This window comes from Oryctolagus cuniculus, chromosome 1, assembly GCF_051225735.1.
Source record: "Oryctolagus cuniculus isolate XC-2025 breed Fujian yellow rabbit chromosome 1, ASM5122573v1, whole genome shotgun sequence".
NCBI lineage: Eukaryota > Metazoa > Chordata > Mammalia > Lagomorpha > Leporidae > Oryctolagus > Oryctolagus cuniculus.
The window spans coordinates 157,103,966-157,120,307 of NC_142867.1; positions in this window are offsets into that span (position 1 = coordinate 157,103,966).

Here is a 16,342-nt window from a genome sequence, read left to right on the forward strand (position 1 = left end):
CCTGTCGCCAGACTCAGGGGACCACCTGGTTCTGAACTGTGAACCTCCAAACTTTAAACCAAAATGAATCTTTTCCTTCTCAAGAAGCTCCTCTCCTTTAGCTAAGGATAGTGAAAAGCTGACTTATAAGACACAAACTGCATGAGGGCTCATCAAAATATTGATGAAGTCCATGCATGGTTCTTTTTTATAATATGCACATTTTAAAGACCCCCTAATATTCACAGATTTCAAATTTCTTAGCACCAATGAAAGGTTATCTTTTGATTTCATTTTCCATGATTGAAGTCCCTTCGTATATGATACATGACTATGTATATATGAGTATACGTATATTGTATATGTGTATACACAATTGTGTTATCATTTCTTTCTCTAAAGATTTTCTGAAGTCAGGGATCATATTTTAGCTGTATGTTTTATCCCTTGCATGTCATGTACTTTCTTTACATTTGGCATTTGGAAACACTAACACTGCATGATGTGTTCTGTAGATACATGAGACTCGTTGATTTATCAGTGAATAATCCCTGACATCAACCCTAGAAATAATCTCACAGCATACTTTTCTGTCTTTACTCTCAGTTACTAGCTTTTGTTTAATTGCAATTTAATTTAAATCTAGTTTAATTAGTGTAAAACTTCTATAATCTGGAGTTTTAAGTAATGGTTCAGTTGTCCATCTGGAGAGAGTTATTCTCTCTCTAGATAAAACCTATAATGTTATGACAGATACTTCTTGTCCTTCAGTCTTTCTTGGTCTGCTCTGTGTGTTCATTGAGATGGAGGGAATTTATAATCTCAAATAAATGCATTACCAGATTTTAAAGCATAAGCTAAAACTGAAATAAAAAAGAAAATCATAGTCTTATCAGCTTTCTATTTACAACAAATTAGCACATCTTACTCTTTCCATTATATATATATATAATATATTTTAGCAAACATTCCACAATTATTATTTTGAGAATATAATCCACCCATGTCAAAAAGTATAGAGACAGAAAATTAACCATTTGTATACATTACTCATACTATATTTAGCTTTAAAATTTAGTTTGTCATATTTCCAACATGTAGAAAACTACAATGAGTAATATGATGAGCAGCCTCCAATTCACCACCAAGTTCTATGAAATAAAATATACCATTTTTTAAACTTTTATTTAATAAATATAAATTTCTAAAGTACAGCTTTTGGATTACAGTAATTTCCCCCACCCATAACTTCCCTCCCACCCACAACCATCCCATCTCCAGATCCCTCCCATTCCATTCACATCAAGATTCATTTTCAATTATCTTTATATACAGAAGATCAACTTAGTATATACTAAGTAAAGATTTCAACAGTTTGCACCCACACAGAGACACAAAGTATAAAGCACTGTTTGAGTACTAGTTTTACTTTTAATTCACATAGTACAACACATTAAGGACAGAGATCCTACATGAGGAGTAAGTGCACAGTGACTCCTGTTGTTGACTTAACAATTGGCACTCTTGTTTATGGCATCAGTAATCACCCGAGGCTCTTGTCATGAGTTGCCAAGGCTATGGAAGCCTTTTGAGTTCACCGACTTTGATCTTATTCAGACAAGGTCATAGTCAAAGTGGAAGTTCTCTCCTCCCTTCAGAGAAAGGTACCTCCTTCTTTGATGGCCTGCTCTTTCCACTGAGCTCTCACTTGCAGAGATCTTTCATTAAGGTTTGTTTTTCTTTGTTGTTGTTTTTTGTTTTGTTTTGTTTTGTTTTTTTTTTTGCCAGAGTGTCTTGGCTTTCCATGCCTAAAATACTCTCATGGGCTCTTCAGCCAGATCCGCATGCCTTAAGGGCTGATTCTGAGGCCAGAGTGCTGTTTAGGACATCTGCCATTCTATGAGTCTGCTGTGTATCCCTCTTCCCATGTTGGATCGTTCTCTCCCTTTTTGATTCTATCAGTTTGTATTAGCAGACACTAGTCTTTTTTCTGTGATCCCTTTGACTCTTAGATCTATCAGTGTGATCAATTGTGAACTGAAATTAATCACTTTGACTAGTGAGATGGCATTGGTACATGCCACCTTGATGGGATTGAATTAGAATCCCCTGGAATGTTTCTAACTCTTCCATTTGGGGCAAGTCCGATTGAGCATGTCCCAAACTGTACATCTCCTCCCTCTTATTCCCACTCTTATATTTAACAGGGATCACTTTTCAGTTAAATTTAAACACATAAGAATAATTGCATGTTAATTAAAGAGTTCAACCAATATTTTTAAGTAGAACAAAAAAAATACTAAAAGGGATAAAGTATTAAGTTGTTCATCAACAGTCAGGACAAGGGCTGATCAAGTCACTGTTTCTCATAGTGTATATTTCACTTTAACAGGTTTCCTTTTAGGTGCTCAGTTAGTTATCACTGATCAGGGAGAACATATGATATTTGTCCCTTTGAGACTGGCTTAATTCACTCAGCATGATGTTTTCCAGATTCCTCCATTTTGTTGCAAATGACCTGATTTCATTGTTTTTTTACTGCTGTATAGTATTCTATAGAGTACATATCCCATAATTTATATATCCAGTCTACTATTGATGGGCATTTAGGTTGATTTCAGGTCTTAGCTATTGTGAATTGAGCTGCAATAAACATTAAGGTGCAGACAGCATTTTTGTTTGCCAATTTAATTTCCTTTGGGTAAATTCCAAGGAGTGGGATGGCTGGGTTGTATGGTGGGGTTATATTCAGGTTTCTGAGGAATCTCCAGACTGACTTCCATAGTGGCTTAACCAGTTTGCATTCCCACCAACAGTGGGTTAGTGTCCTGTTTTCCCCACATCCTCACCAGCATCTGTTATTGGTAGATTTCTGTATTGAGCTGTTCTAACTGGGGTGATGTGAAACATCATATAGTTTGATTTGCATTTCCCTGATTGCTAGTGATCCTGAACGTTTTTTCATTGTCTGTTGACTAAAATATACCATTGAGACCTGTAATAAACTTCCCTTTTTATATCCTTCCTCCACAAAATATTGAATTTTGTATTTATTATGCTGATTCAAGTGTTTATACAAGTGCATAGATCATACACAAAACTCATCATCATTTTTCATATAAATAGGGTGTTGTATACTTCTGCAACCTTTTTTACTGAACATGATTTAGAGATGTATCTACATCAATTCCTGCAATACTAATATACATATTTGTTCTTCTATGGAGGATTCTATTATATGACTATAACATAGTTTATATATATATATATATTTAGCATTTTATTTATAAACATTGATTTTTTTTTTGACAGGCAGAGTTAGACAGTGAGAGAGAGAAACAGAGAGAAAGGTCTTCCTTCCGTTGGTTCACCCCCCAAAATGGCCGCCACGGCCAGTGCGCTGCACTGATCTGACGCCAGGACCCAGGTGCTTCCTCCCAGTCTCCCATGCGGGTGCAGGGCCCAAGCACCTGGGCCATCCTCCACTGCCTTCCCTGGCCACAGCAGAGAGCTGGACTGGAAGAGGAGCAACCGGGACAGAATCCGGCACCCCAACCGGGACTAGAACCCAGGATGCCGGCACCACAGGCGGAGGATTAGCCTAGTGAGCCGCCGCGCCAGCCTTATAAGCATTGATTTTTTTAGAAGTTTTCATTCTTATGAAGAACAAAGCTGGAATGGAGAAAACATGCTTTATTGTGTATATTTGAGAGTTTCCCCACTAGAATGGATGACTCTGAAGCACATGCCTTTTCAAGTTCATTAAAATTTCCAAGTGGAGAGTCAGTGATGAGGCCTAACAGCTTAAGCTGTCACTTGCAATGCCGACATTCCATGATGGTACTGGTTCGAGCCCCAGAAGCTCCACTTTCAATCCAGCTCCCTGCTAATGTGCCTGGGTTGGCAGTGGAAGACCATCCAAGTGCTTGGGTACCTGTTACCCAAGTGAGAGACCCAGATGGAGTTCCAGGATCCTGGCTTCATCCTGGCCTAGCCCTTGCTGTTAAATCATTTGGTAAGTGAACCTGTGCATGGAAAATTCTCTCTCTCTCTCTCTCTCTCTCTCTCTCTCTCTTTCATCTCCCCTCTCTCTGTAACTTTGGCTTTCAAATAACTGAACTAAAATGTTTAAAAACAAATTTTCACTGGCTCTGCGGCTCACTAGGCTAATCCTCCACCTACGGCGCTGGGCGGCGCTGGTACTCCGGGTTATAGTCTCAGTTGGGGCACAGGTTTTATCCTCGTTGCTCTCCTTCCAGTCCAGCTCTCTGCTGTGACCCAGGAAGGCAGTGGAGGATGGCCCAGGTCTTTGGGCCCTGCACCCGTATGGGAGACTAGGAGAAGCACCTGACTTCTGGCTTCGGATCTGTGTAGCACGCCAGCCGTAGTGGCCATTTGAGGGTGGGGGGTGTGAACCAACAGAAGGAAGACCTTTCTCTCTGTCTCTCTCTCTCACTGTCTAACTCTCTCTATCTCTCAAATAATTAAAAAAAAAGTGACAGAAGCCATCAGGCAACAAATGCTTCCAGGGGATCCAGTGGTAAGTCAGCTCATGATGCAGTTGCGTTTGTAAGACACTAGGTCAGCATGGCAGAAACGCAACAATGTTTTGGAACACGCTTCAGCTGTTACCCTTGGAAAGCTTCCTAAATACATAGGACACACGGTGTGGCTCTGGAAAGAGATATATGGAGCTAATTTCCAGGGAAATGTACCATGAAAATGTGGGTCTGGTGCCATAATAGTTAGTATTTTTTTGTTTGTTTTGCTTTAAAAACAATTTAGGGCTTATTTGATGAGACATGGGTCTTACAGATTAAATGAATGTGGTAAGAGTGAGCTGATTTTTTTAGGTTAAGGAAGCATGGGCAAGAAGGTAGAAACTCAAATATGAGCTGGATGCCAGAAATATCACTTATGAGGACTTTCAAACAGTTTGTGGAAAATATATATTATGAAAAAATTGGCATAGATTTCAAATGCCTTTTTACCAAAACAAAATCATCTGTTAATTCCATTTTTTTCATGAACTTAAAAATATATTTTTCATTTATTTGTGAGAGAGCAAGACAGAGGAGGAGATAGAGGGCTCCCATCCACTGGTTCACACCCCACATGCCCACAGCAGTCCCGGGGTTGGCCAGCCCAATTCCAGAGACCAGGAACTGGGAGGTATCAGACTACTTGAGCCATTGCCTGCTGCACCATCAGGAAGCTGGAGTGATGAGAGAATCTGGGACATCCCAAGCAGCACGTCACACATGAAGCCAAATGCTCACACTCCCATGAAGGTTTTTAGGTCTTCTAATAGATCAGATATCACCAAACACGTCCTTATGCTAAAGCTTTATTTACTCCTCTAGTAGATCCACTCATTGAATCACTAATCCATTCCAACATCCACTGAACAACGAATTCACCAATACTGAATATCAACCACATGCCTAAAATGGTGCTTGGATACTGGGGATCCAATGGGAAGTACTACAGATTTGGCTCCTGCGTTTGCCAAGCTCACAAGCTGGTAAGGGACTGGCATTAAAATAAAGACTGAAAGTAGGTGTTACAGCACATGTGATCAAGAAAGCACCAAATGATAACAGCGCAGTGCAGTATCTTATAGAAAGAAGGGGCATATCTCTGCAAAAGAGGAAATTATGTTCAATAAATGAATTTTAAGACCCCGTAAACTAGGGAAGATTTTTATTGTGAGCCATTCAAGTCAATATTTTGGAATTTAGTAATCTCGTTCAGCTGGAAAAATGCATTCTGCGCTGTGCTCCATTACACAGGGTAGCAGTGAAGAAAACAGCGCTGCATCTATGTTTGCAGAGTTTACTCTTAGTGGGGTCTGATGCTCACATTGAATCAGACTAAAGTATTCTCAATAAAAACCTGAAAGAATACAAATCTATAAAGGTTTAGGATTTTTACTTGTTTTGCTTTTCTGGTTTTGGAAACGTGTATGCTAGAGAATCAGTTGCCTGCATCCTGCACATTGTACTTAGCCAAGGGGACAGCCGATAGAAGATTTCCTCACAAGGAATTTGTTTTTATGATCTCTTAAGCCATACAACAGCTCCTTTAGCTATTTCTGATTTGAAGTGTATAAGCACAATGGATTTTTTGTTTGTGGGTTTAATGTATGACTTGGATTTTGTGGGGGGATCCTATGCGACTCTGAGCCATCAAAGTGTGTATCCACACATCAGGAGTCCTGGAAGCATCTGTAGATTTCACAGCCTAATTAACAAATATGTAAATAGTAAAACCCCTGAAGACCCCTTCTGCCTCCCTTGAGAACAGCTCTGACTTCTCATGTTACGTTGGTTGCTATTGCATCTGAATCATAGGTTTAACTGGGAAGAAATTGGAACACTGACATGTGGGAACAGGCTCTGTTCTTGTAAAATGTGGATGTAAATTGTCCTCCTCTGAAAAATGCTTACGAGCAGACACATCCTGTGCCTACTGCATCATGGGGTGTATAACATCTTTCATATTGCTCTTTGTGTAATGGCACCAGGTGGGACATGGCTACAGGGAGCACAGGAAAACATAAGTAGCCAAATATACTTCCGGGTAGCAAGATGTATAATCCCTGCCTTTTTACTTTATACATAATGTCTTTAAAGTCTTTGCTCATCTTGGATTATCAGCTGATGACTATATTATATATTATCCACGACCTCAGAGTCATAATGAATTCTGTGTAGTTTCCACATGATTAAACTATTTGCATTAATATTCTCTATATAGTATTTTGGTAAACTGTGTTGCTCTTTACTATATTTCATAAAAATAAGACTATTTCAGGGTAAGTAAATACATATAATTAAAATTAACTCATCTTCACATATAAAGTGACAGAGAAAAGTTACTCTTGTTTTGCTTTTTTTTTTTATTTTATTTGACAGGTAGAGTTACAGACAGTGAAAGAGAGAGACAGAGAGAAAGGTCTTCCTTCCATTGGTTCACTCCCCAAATGGCTGCCTCAGCCAGCACTGCACAGATCCGAAGCCAGGAGTCTGGCGCCTCCTCCTGGTCTCCCATGAGGGTTCTGAGGCCCAAGGACTTGGGCCATCTTCTACTGCTTTCCCAGGCCATAACAGAGAGCTGGATCAGAAGTGGAGCAGCCGGGTCTTGAACCGGAGCCCATGTGGGATTCCAGCACCGCAGGCAGGGGCTTTATCCGCTATGCCACAGTGCTGGCCCCAAGCTTTGTTTACTTTAAAAGATGTGGTTAGAAAAATATAGTATTTCAAAAATGATACCAGAAAACAGTTACCCAGATTTCCATAAAATTCTAGTGATCCCATTACTTTTGGGTATACAGAAGATTTGATAAAGTTCTTATAAAGAAAAGGCCACAGAATAGTTTCATTCTGACACACTGTCATGGGGATTATATAAAACTTTCACACACTTTTACAGAAAAGCACAAGTAATTCAATTTGTTTATTCCCAAGGAAAATGCTGAATTTATTTATATTTGGAAAAAAGACTAAGTCCTGATTTTAATTCTCTGTCTGAATTACTTAACTTCTCTGGTCCCATGACCACAGCTTGGCCAGGACCCATTATTAACTGGAGAGCCACACCTACCTCTCTCCTCTCCCCATTTGGATTAGACCCCAAATGTGCTCTTATCTTCCAGCCTAGATTTCAAGTCCTTTATCGTACAGCTCCACTTTAAAATTTCAATCTGAAACACTTGGTTTTTCACTGCCCATTTTGTGTTGATCTGTGTGCCTTGGCTCATTAACAAATTCAATTGAATAAACCCACATTGAGCTCAGGGAACTACATTACAAATATTTATAAAAAGTCAGCATCTATTTGCTTTCTCACAACTTGTCCTGATGGACTGAGTTGTTTCCAAAAAGGAGAATCATCTGTTGCGATCCCAACCCCAGACCTCGGGATGTGACTACGTAGGAGATAAGGTCTTTACAGAGATGTTTAAGTCAGGAGGGAGGAGTGCTACTTCTGTCCTCACATGAGTGCTACACTCACATGAGTGGGAAGGCAGCCACCTGCAGGCCTCCAGAGAGGCCTCTAGAGAAACCAACTTTGCTGGCGCCTTGACCATGGACTTCAAACTGCAAAGAAAGAAGATTCTGTTGTTTAAGCTACTTAGCTGCTGGTGTTTTCTTATTTAGGCAGTTCTGGCAAACTTATACACAAATGCACTTAGTAGGTACCAAAAGAAATCAGGAACATTATACAAAACCCAATTTGCTGTGAAGTGAAATCCTTAGTACTGAAAATACATGAGCAGATGGAAAAAATGGATGTGGTGGGTGTCCCCCCTCATATCCTTCTCTCCACCTCTCGAAATTCAGCCCAAGTCCAATGGTAGCATCATGAAGTGTTCTCTGTGTTTCTGGGGTACTCCAGATCCTTCTTCTGCCCTCTTGGGTACCTCTGTCCAAGACCTCTGAAAATAAGTATTTGTAACAGCAGTACCTTGTTCTTATCCTCAGCCCTGCACAAGTGCTCCCGGATTAATGATGGTTCAGCTTCCGATCTCTTGGCTTTGTGATGATGCAAAAGTGATACAAATTGGGTAGAAACTGTTAGATGATTTTGCCCAACTGAGGACTAACATAAGTGTTCTGAGAACAGCTGAAGTATATGGGCTACACGATCATGCTTTGAAGGCAAGACGTTTTAAATACATCTTCAACTTATTTATGGGTTAATTGGGATGGAATCCCACTGTAAGTCAAGGAGAATCTGTACTTTAAACAAACATGATATAGTTGTCTATCTGAGCTGGCAAAAAAGGAAGTTAGAGTCTCTCTTTCTGCTTGTTCCATTGACCATTTTTGTGTCCCTTCCTCTGATGCTCACAGTGACACCTGGACACCTCCACATATGACACGGATTTAAGCCCCTTGGTTACATCACACTTCTGTCATCATGAGGGCCAGGAGTTAAGGTTAATGGTTAAGCCATAGGTTGAGATGTGGGGTCCCACAGAGGGCCTGGTTTGATACCACATTCCAGCTCTTGGTTCCAGCTTGCTGCTGATGCAGACCCTGGGGGTCTGTAGTGATGGCTCAAGTAGTTGGGCTGTCACCCACCTGAACTGAGTTCTCACCTCCTGGCTTTGGCCTCAGGGGTGGCATCTGAAGTGTGAACCAGTGGATGGGCTTCTTCTCTCTTTCTTCCTCTCAATAAACTTTTAAAAACTACGTCCTCGTGAGACAGTGAGTTTCATGACTGAGATATACCACACACTTTAAAAAATATGACACTGAATTGAATTAATAATATAGCTCAGGGTGCAGTCTTTAAGTTGTTTGTCACCTGAACTTGTAGCACCTAATGTTTCTGAAACCCCTCACCGAGTCTGAGACTCTAGGCAGATGCACTGAGTAGTGAAGTTTGCTTGGAACTGGTAAAGCTTTGACTCCGTAACAACCCAGGTATGAGCACCAGATCCAGCTTGGCTCTAGGGCATTTTTTCTACTTGAGCTGCTACAGAACAGTGATGATGAAAACGAATACCTCATTCTGTGCCAGATCTTCTCCCAGACACTTCCAGATTCCCGGTACCAAATCTTTGTCAACAAGATTTCTATTTACTTCCTTGTTTCCATTTAGAAATATCTCAGGTCTAAGTAAATTGGGATTATTCCAAATAGTTCTGCATAAAGGAAACAAAAATTACATTTTTAAATGCCATCACTTGTGCCATTGTGGCCAACTTCTCCACAACAGCTTTTTTTGCATGAAATATTTGTTCAAAATTGGGATATCCTTTATATTTTATAAGTGTGTCTGTACTTTACCTATATATGTATACATGTAAACATAACTATGGAGACATATATAATTATTATTGATGTGTTTCACTTTTTAATATATTGACAAATTCTGTTATGATGACTTATAATGATGCTTAACTTTCATTAAAATAGCTTCTATTTCATTAAATAGTGAATAAAATATTTTATAATTTATTTTAATTTTGGTTATTTTCAATGAAAAGTTCCACAAAATTCTAAGAATACTACAAAATTATGTCATAAATTTTAAAATAATCTTCAATCTACTTTGCACTAAGCAAAAATGAATGAGAGGGATGAGACTGAGCCCCACGTCTCACTCTTGTACAAAAATGTTTAGGAAACAGCCTTGTCTCACCCATCATCTCAAAGAGGAGACGGGTCTCCAGAAAGCCACCTTGAGGGGTTGTCCACAGTTCCTAATTGCCATGCATGTGGTTCTCCTTGATGTCCACATTTTGTTTCAGGCACCGTACTTGTCTATGACAACAGACACTTGTCTCGTCTGGGACAACTAGCAGCAGCATGTTTTCTAATATATCCTGAACCACACAACAGGAACTCAGTTGCCTGTACAAAGCACAGGGTACATTTGGGAGTAGATGTCAATCTCTCTGGAGGCGGCATAATTTGGTTTCTCTTTAGACCAGAAGTCACTGACCTAAAGGGATCAAATTTCATACTCTTTCCTATAATAAGTTTTATTTTGCTCTTATAATCTTTAAAAATAATACAATACTTCTAATATCTAAAAATCAAGTTTCATATAAAAATTCACACTTCCAAGTTCTGTTTTGTGACTGGAAGAGATGACCACGTTAAGACAGTGACGTGCTTGTCAGCAGTTCCCTGGGCACAATTAGATGCAGCAGACGACCCCTCCCTGCTGCTTCCCAAGTGCGAGTCACTCACTTGTTGGTAGCTTTTGTTACTCAGTAGGGGCTTCAGTTTGTAATCTCTGTTTTAGATTAAATATACTAATTTCCCTCCACAGTATCATGTCCATGGAATCATATTCAGTTACCTTAAGCAAGGGCCTTCACACAACATTTTTCTAGTGGCATCTGTGTTGACTTGGTTTCTTTGACCATTACTGAATATTCGTTATAATCTGATTTTGTTACCGTACTAGAACACATAGGGATTACTAAGCGAGAATAATGCCATTCAACTTACTCCGACTACATGTCTTTTAGCGGTTTGAAATGCTTGGCATTGATCACTGAGGGTGGAGAACAGAGTTGGCAATCTCTCTGGTAATAAGTCTTGCAGTGGGAACAACTGTGCGGTGTCTTCTATCCTTTTGCTGGTTACAGAGATTGTGAGGGTGGCATTAGGTACACGGGATAATCCTCACCTTCCCTCACAGTCTGAAGCATCATCCAGATGAGAACTTAAGTGAAGACAGAGAAACTGAATTTTGAAATTGGATCTGCTCTCAGTGGAATTTTTTCTGAATTTTTATTAAGGTACCACCCTTCTCATTATAGATGAGAGGAGAAAACTGAACTTCTTTCCAACATTATTCAAAAGAAATAGAAGGAATGAAATTTGGCTAAGAAGAATGGAATCTTTTTTAGATTAATAAGTAGTAAACAACCAAGTAAGCAATTTTTTTAAAAAAATATTTATTTTGAATGGAAAAACAATAGGGAGAGGGAGAGAGGGAGAGTCATAGAGAAAGATCTTCCATCTGCTGGCTCACTCACCAATGGCTGCAACCGCCACAGCTGGGCCAGGCCAAAGCCATCAGCCAGGAACTCCATTTAGGTCTCCCGTGTGGGTGGTAGGGACCCAAGCACTCAGGCCATCTTCCACTGCTTTCCCTACACTCGTTACCAGGGAGCTGGAACAAAGAACAGCAGTTGGGACTCGAATTAGTACTCCCATACAGGATGCTGGCATCACAAGCAGTGGCTTAATCCACGCACCACAACACCAGCCCCCACCGAGTACGCAAATGGCATCCTAAAATGAATTTTGGTGACTTACTCATCATGATTTACTTGATACGCCTTAATAAAGGTGCATGTTTTCCTGAGAATGAAATAGCCATTCTGAGTAATGTCTTCTGAAGCATGGGGAAAGCAAAACACAGCATTGTAACGTATCCTGAAAATTCAAACAACCCATCCCTAAACTGCCTCCCACAGCTCACAAGGTTTTTACACATCTCTTTTCCCAATATTAATATGGCTTCATAAATCATTCTGTTATTAATTGAAATCATTTCTACTTATGGTGAAATGAATACTTTATTATTTTTCTTGTGTGTGTTAAACATACTATACACTTAATATATTCAAAGAATTTCTGTGAACTAAAATCTCCACAGGAAATTCTCTGCATAAAATTTCTATGACAGAGGGTCCATAAGTAGGCAGATCATATTACATGAACATACTGTTAAAGGAATTATTAAAAACTTTCTGTATACCCAGTGTGTTTGTTACTTTAATTAATTGATCAGAAATAAAAAGCAATGTCTTTTGGTTTTTGACAAAACAATGAAATTAGAACAAGGAAATCTAAGCTCCAGGCTGCTGTCAGTAAGATGTTGGACACATTTTGTATCTACCCTGTGATTTCATTTCCTAGCTATAAAATGAAGGTGTTGCTTTTGTTGGCTAATCTCTACATTGCTTCTGGAATCAACATTCTATTTTTATGGTCTTGGTTTCTGTACATCTTTCTGTACAACTGTACATCTTTCCCTTTATATGAGGAGTCTTCTACAATTTCAGAGAAAATGTGCATTATGAAAAGCCTATGAATGGATTTCAAATTTTTTGCACCAAAATAAATTTATATTTTAATCCCACTTCTTGAAACCCTTCATATTCCCATAATTATGCATAGATTAAATTAAGCCATTTTATGTTCCTATGTGGCACTACCCACCCAATAAGTTGCCCTCACACTACTTTTTCCCTAGAGAAGAAGCAGTGATATTTCAATGTGGTGTGTTCAAGAGAAGGCACTGGACACATGTGATTTAGCTACTTTGGGCTATCTCTGCAAATTACCCTATCTGTAGTAACAGCATATCTTATCTACCATCACCAACAGGGTGAACTTAAAGGGGCAGGATTTGTTCTCCCAGAAAAAACTGAAGTTCTCCATTCAGAGACTGGGGAAGTGTGTATGACTCAGATATTAGGATTAGCAACTCAGCGTGAGCCAGCTAGAAGTCAAATTATGCAGACTAGTTCCAATCATTTAGAAAGTTACATTTCCATCTTTATAGCATCTATGTCCACCTTGCTAGTGATACTAAATTTGCAAATTTTGTACCCTCAAAATCCAACAAGCCAAGGCTGAGATGCGAGCAGGTGTCTGGCTCAGCAGTTAAGTTGCAGGCTTGAGATGTCCACATCCTATGTAGGAGTGTCTGGTTCAAGTCCAGTCTACCTTACTTCCAATTCAGTCTCCTGCTAATACACACCCTGGGAGGCATCAAATAATGCCCCCAAGTACTTGAGTCCTGCCATCCACATGAGATAACCAGAAGGAGTTTCAGGCTTCTGGCTTCAACTTGGCCCAGCCTTGGTTGTTGTAGACATTTGAAGGGTAAATTGGGAAATGGAAGGTCTCTCTCTCTCTCTCTCTCTCTCTCTCTCTCTCTCCTCTCCTGCACCTTTAAAATAAAATCAAAATGAATAAATAAAAATTTTAAAAAAAGCATGAGCAAAAGTCAAACAAATTTTTGGAAGGATTACCTTCTGTGCGTAGCTAGTATGTCATCTCAACACATTCCTGTCCACACCCCTTTGCAGATTTAGCTGTTTGGGCTCTGCCCTATACAACTGGTTATTCATTCCTATTTTATGGAAACCTTGAGTTAAAATTTTATTTTGCTAATATTGAAATATGAGTCCTGCTTATTTTTAATTTTTTATTTATATAAAGGGAACAAATTCCATTTGTTTCATACAGAGTCCTACTTATTCTATAGGGGGATAAATATATAAATGAATTAATTGCAGGTTATGTAACCTACATATATATTCCTGAAACTTCATGTATGAAAGTGGCTTTCCATATGACTTTTAAGGAACATATAAGCAATAAATATTTACTACTAGAATGCTGTTTGGGCTTTCCTATATGTTTCTTTTATGAGTGTGTGTGTGTATGTGTACATATGTGCATACACACATATTATATAACAAAACTTCTGCCACATTTACCTAATATTACTTCATTTAGTTTGTCTTAATTCATTTCATTTTCATCCATTTTCTGCTTTTTCACATATTTTTCTTTTAAAATGAGAACTATAAACTTCCAGGCTTAGCAGAATAGACCAGTCCCAAACAATGCCCTTTTGTGAGTGTTCAAAAATTCTTGGATTGTATCACTTTGCTCCCATTGGCCAATGTATTGTTTCTCTCAGTTTTACATATTATTTCTTTACTTTAAATAATACAATGAAAATTTGTATCCTAATATATATTTCTCCATATCAGTGAGACCCTCAGATGAATTTTCATGAGCCCTAAATTAAATAATCACTTTCATTCCGAATTATGCCTCTAAACTTGCCAGAGCCTCTTTGTCTCTGATTAATTAGTAGAGGTGTAGTCTGAATTTTCTTATGAAGCCAACCAAAGTCACTTTATAAAGTCATTAGAACAGAAGAGTTGCTTCTCTAAATGTAGAGTCTTTAAAAAAAACCCTTAAAGGTGAAATGAGCTTTAACTGAAAGAGGAGCTGACATAGCAGCTGGAAGGAAAGGGATCCTTGTGAAAAGATGGGCATCATGAGTGAATAAGGAGGGCACACTGAATGGACAAAACCCAGGGAGCCATATCACTTGCTGTCTGGCCACATTTCCTTGGTTGATGGTCTGCCTTGCAGGGATACTTGAGCAGAGGACAGCCACTGCATAGTGTGCTGATCACCAAATGGTTACATCAGCTTCCCGTGTCTTCCCCATTTACAGGAAGGGAAGAGAAAAAACACTGGTAACTCAATGTTTTTAAAAGAAATTTATGCATATGAAACAAAACCAGACCAAACTACCAGAGCTCTAGTTTTCCACATACAAATTTAGAGAAATCTATATGCTTAATAGGTGCTGGCGTACATTTGTGTGCTGAAGACTCCAGCATACGGGTCACTTATCTTCCAAATATCTATAAGTGGATGCTCCTTTTAATCTGTGGCAACACTGACTTACTTATTTATTGCCCAATAAGATTCTAGGCTACTGAAACAAACCCACATCAGCTAGAAGCTCAAACAGGTGAAGTCAAGAGAGCTTGCATGGCATTTTATAGCCAAGTATCTATAATTGATGGCTTATCTGTTGTTTAGAATGTTCATGCCATCGTTCCCCTTGATTAGTATAAAGAAGATGAAAATTAATGGTGTCATAATTTAGTTATGAAAAATGCTCCAAAATATACTTTTGTTGTACCCCAAAATATTAAGTTTCAAAATAAAATAATATTCATCATAATATTAACATGATAAATATCCAACACAGATTTTAAAGTACTTATTCTACTAAAAAATCCTTAATTTCCCCACTATTCCCTTACCCCACTATTGGTTGCTGTTTCAAAAGCATTTCATATTACCAAAGTGAAGTAATAAAAGGAAGAAAAGAGGAATGTCTGAATATTTTATTTCTGAAAACTTCTGTGTAAGATAAAATTTTACTGTTATCAAATCTGGGTCATTTCATTCCAAGGTTTCCATCTTTAAAAAAAGCACTTTTTAAAATTTTTTTTTAACTTTTATTTAGTAAATATGAATTTCCAAAGTATAGTTTATGGATTACAATGGTTTTCCTCCCCCATAACTTCCCTCCCACTCACACCCCTCACATCTCCTGCTCCCTCTAACATTCCATTCACATCAAGATTCATTTTCAATTATCTTTATATACAGAAGATCGATTTAGTATATATTAAGTAAAGATTTCACCAGTTTGCACCCACACAGAACATAAAGTGTAAAATACTGTTTGAGTACTAGTTATAGCATTAATTCACATTGGACAACACATTAAGGACAGAGATCCCACATGAGGAGTAAGTACACAGTGACTCCTGTTTTTGACTTAACAAATTGACACTCTTGTTTATGGCGTCAGTAATCTCCCTAGGCTCTAGTCATGAGTTGCCAAAGCTATGAAAGCCTTTTGAGTTCGCCGACTTCGATCTTATTCAGACAAGGTCATAGTCAAAGTGGAAGTTCTCTCCTCCCTTTGGAGAAAGGTACCTCTCTCTTTTACGGCCCTGTTCTTTCCACTGGGATCTCACTCGCAGAGATCTTTCATTTAGGTGTTTTTTTTTTTTTTTTTTTTTTTTTTTTTTTTTTTTTTCTGCCAGAGTGTCTTGGCTTTCCATGCCTGAAATACTCTCATGGGCTCTTCAGCCATATCTGAATGCCTTAAGGACTGATTCTGAGGCCAGAGTGCTGTTTAGGACATCTGCCATTCTATGAGTTTGCTGTGTATCCCGCTTCCCATGTTGGATTGTTCTCTCCCTTTTTGATTCTATCAGTTTGTATTAGCAGACACTAGTCTTGTTTGTGTGATCCCTTTGTCTCTTAGT